At 56.1% G+C, this 3892-nt stretch overlaps 1 long non-coding RNA gene across 5 annotated transcripts; it reads right to left on the bottom strand.

Annotated features, from left to right (window-relative positions):
* Positions 1–311: 311 nt before the first annotated feature.
* On the bottom strand, positions 312–3582 carry LOC123834699 (uncharacterized). 5 transcript variants are annotated; one of them, XR_008505199.2, is made up of 3 exons: positions 2946–3582; positions 966–1181; positions 312–458 (listed from the first exon to the last, which is right to left on the bottom strand). It is a non-coding gene; the product is annotated as an uncharacterized LOC123834699 (long non-coding RNA). The 5 variants fall into 5 exon arrangements; XR_008505198.2 differs by having other exon boundaries at positions 966–1178; XR_006788487.3 differs by having other exon boundaries at positions 966–1123.
* Between the last annotated feature and the right edge of the window lie 310 nt (positions 3583–3892).

Here is a 3892-nt window from a genome sequence, read left to right as displayed (position 1 = left end):
TTTTATCAGAAAGAGAAGCTATCCCAGAACCCATCTTCTGCACACTTTCCTCAGGGTCCTGGGCCGGGACCAGCTCACATACCTAAGCCCTGGTTACAACTTCCAGAAGGAAAGTTGATCTAATAAGGAAGGAGGGGTGGGGAAGGCTGCTGACTCTCAGTCTCTTTCTGGATGTCTCTTTGGGTAAATACGTGGCCTTTCAGCTTCCCTCCACCTGAGCCTGGTGGCACAGCATATGGTAGAGGGGAGGAAGCCCAATCAATCAAGGTTAAGTGCAGGGAAGACAGAAAACACTCTGGGTATTTTGTGCAGAAAGATATTTAATGTAGGGAATTACATGTAGAAAGGTTTGTTGGAGTGGAAGTTAGGGCACACTTCTGCCCTGTGGTCGGTCACGTCACCCCAGCTGCCACCTTGCAGGAAATCATTGCCAACCTCCTAGTTGCACATCCACGAAACTGATGACAAGAAAGTGGAAGGAACACCGTATCCAGCTGCTGCAAAAACTCATGTCTGTCAGATCCCACCCAGCAGCCACCACGCTGCAAGGAGAATGGCCTTGGCCTCCCTTCTGCCTCCCAACCCCCTCCTGCGGTGCGTCCCTCTGGCAGAGCCTAGGCTGCGTCCAGATCCCCAGCAGCAAGGGGGTGCTGGGAAAGGGAGCCTTCAGCCTTCCAGCCCCTGCAACACATGGGAATATGGAAGGGGCAGAGGGATGCCGGGTGCCAACGGATGCTTTCTAGCACAGAGGCCCAGGTGGCCATGTAGCCTGAGTCCCCAGAGGGAGAGCCTGGGACAGAAGTCTGTGGCCAGGAAATAGGAATGGGGGACAGAGAAGTGGGAAACGGAGATGGGGAAAGCCAAAGGGAAGGTGGGTTATTGTGCCGGTCACTGCTCTGATCGTCTATGAGGAGCAGGTCGGGTGCCCCTCAGAAGTGCCCTCCCGAGGGTCAGGACAGCATTACCTGCGGGCTCCCACCGTCAAGGGCTCAAGGTCCGCCCACGTCAGCACCCTGATACTTCCAAGCGTGAGTTCTCCGGTGGGTCCCCACCATGGCTTCCGAGGAACTCTGGGCAGAAAGTGTTGATAGCTGAGGTAGGGAACAGGTTATTCCTGTAGGAGCTGGAAAAAGTAGGTCCATAGGATACGAGGCAGCAAGTCCAGTACGGGTGGCCTCCTGCTGGCAGAGACAAGGAGCCTTGCACAAAGGTCCTGGTGCTACCCTGTGTACTAGGATCCTCACCGTGGCCGAGCTACCCACAGCCTGCTCTCTTGGCTGGGGCCCCGGGGCCTGCCCTGGCAGATCCAGCCCCACCTGGGCTCACTGTGGCCCCTCAGCCAAGCCGCTATCCAGCCCGGGGTGTGAGCCCCCCTCACCTCCCCACTGGCCGTGGCGGCGCCATCATGCCAGGCTCACCGGCTCTAACTCAGCCATCTTCCTCATGCCCCAGGGAGCACGCAGGAGCTTCTGGATCCCTTCCAGGCCTCTGGGAGCTGAGGGAGGCTGGGTGGTGCTCACTCCGACTTTCTTGCGATCAAATCCACAGCTCTACTGTTTTTACCCACTAGGGCCACCTGAGGGGCGCCAGGCTGCGTGGGAGGCTGATTCCAAGTGCAGAGTGGGACCCACACCCCCTCCACTTTCATAGTGTAGGGTTCCCCCCCCACCTCAAGATTTCATCCCAGAGGATGAGAACAGGACATGTCTGAGAGTTTCCTTCCTCACCAGCTGAAGGTGGGTTTTCCTTCCTCCCCCACCCCCATCCTCCCTTCCTGCTCCCTGAGATGGCATTCATCCCCCACCCCTGCCTGTCCCCTGGGTCATAATGATGGAGTGGCTCCAGACGGTGAGGAGATGAGAATTATATCGGTTTAATATCTTCAAGGTACGGATGCCATAATATTCATTCAGCAAATAGCTACCGAGCGCTGACGGTGTGCACAGCGTGACCAAGGCCCTGCCCTCACGGCGCTGACCCCCCTAACAGAGGAGTCAGATCATAAATGAGGAAATTACTCGAGGATGAACAGTACAGCACAGGGAATGTGGACAATAGTATCGTAATAACATACGGTGACAGATGGTGACAGTGCGGTGAGCACCGAGTAATGTACAGAATTGTTGTACACCTGCAACTAACATGGTAGGTCAATGATACTCCAATAATCAAAAAATAAAAAATAAACCATTGATGCTCACAAAAAATAAATGAGGAAAATTACAGAAGGAAGAAGGCAAGATGAGGGGCTAGAGTGAGGGGGTGCTCTGTTAGTTGGGATGGTCAGAGGAGGTCTCCCCGGGGGTGACAGTGAAGTAGAAGCAAGTCATTCCCCTTTCCGATAATGCCGCAAAATCAGAGGATTTTAAACCATAATACACCAGAGCCAGGGCCCAAGGCCTTAAGATCCAGGTCAAGGGCGCCTGGGTGGCTCAGTTGGTTAAGCGACTGCCTTCGGCTCAGGTCATGATCCTGGAGTCCCGGGATCGAGTCCCACATCGGGCTCCCTGCTCAGCAGGGAGTCTGCTTCTCCCTCTGACCCTCCTCCCTCTCATGTGCTCTCTCTCATTCTCTCTCTCTCAAATAAATAAATAAAATCTTTAAAAAAAAAAAAAGACTTTAAAAAAAAAAAAAAAAAGATCCAGGTCAAAACATGCAGCCCCCTGCCTCTGCAGCAGCAGCCTGAGCGGTATGTGAGGAGAGCGCATCTTGGGGGCTCGGGGGCTCACTGCTTCCTGAGTGACCCGGAGGGGATGCCCGCCTGGACACGGGGAGGCTTGTTTCTTGTTGCCCTCCATTGCAACAGTGACCAGTTAGGCCCACAGACTCCGTCTGGGCGTGGGGACCAAGAGCACGCACCTCCCACCCTTGCAAATCCCAGTTCAGTGTCCCCAGTGGTGCCCAGTGACACAGAACAGGTAGCTCTTGAAAAGACTAATATTTACCCTTTCAAACGGAAGATGGCACAGGCCGTTTCCTGCGACCGGCGTCTGGCTCGCCTCATGGGATGGACGCAACAGGAGGCACGACGGGAGACAGGCAGATGTCCCTGCGGACACCAGCACCCAGGACGAGACAAGGTCTCCGAGATGGGGACAGCATGTTCCAAGGTCCCGGCCGACTCATCGCATCTCGGTTTGCACACCTTCACAGTGGAGTGCTCACTATCTCCCTGAGCCCTGCTCACCAGCCCTGTGAGAAAGTTCATCCTACGGCTAGCCCTGTGTTCCTTGCTTCTGGCCCCTGCTCTTACCCCTGGGGCCTCAGAAAATGTGCCTAGAATAATCCCTCAGGGCAGTGGTGGTCCTGGTTAGCTTCACCCGCCCAGACTCAGTCCCCTCCGGCTTCACTTCCCCAGGCTCATGCCAGGGAACAGACTTGTTTCTGGGGTGGGAGGAAGGCCTTGCCTTGGGGGCACCTCCGTCCCTCCTGCAGCTGTGTTCCTTTTTCCCTGAGAATCCCCTGTGAGAGAGTCCTTCAGCTGAGTGCCTCATGTGGGAAAGAGTCTCCGCCAGGAAACTACTGGTCAGACAGCAAGAATCTGGGAAGGAGGGAGTCCCCTGTGGCCAGAGCTGGCTCACGCATCTACTTTCCCCTCTTGAGTCCCCTCCTCTCTGCTTTCTGCCCTTCCCCTCCCCCACGGTTCCAGAAGCCCTCCCTGACCATTATGCCCCTGGCCTCGGCTTCAGTTCCCCCACCTCGCCCACTGGAAAAGCCTGGAGGCTCAAACACTCTGGCAGCATTTGGGGCTAGAGCCCCTGCAGAGGTGGGCCTTCTGGGCCTCAGTCCAGTGAGTGCTGGGCGCACCCAGGGCAAGATCGCCAGGGGCAATGCAGGCCCCCGGCGTTCACCCAGGGCTCTCAGACCTGACCCCTGACTCTAGCAAGCTTTC

This window comes from Mirounga angustirostris, unplaced genomic scaffold (assembly GCF_029215605.1).
Source record: "Mirounga angustirostris isolate CCGP_5_RB_7025 unplaced genomic scaffold, mMirAng1.0.hap1 SCAF_1, whole genome shotgun sequence".
NCBI classification, from domain to species: Eukaryota; Metazoa; Chordata; class Mammalia; order Carnivora; family Phocidae; genus Mirounga; species Mirounga angustirostris.
Note: the sequence above shows the minus strand (reverse complement) of the source record. Positions and strands in the feature narration are given on the sequence as shown.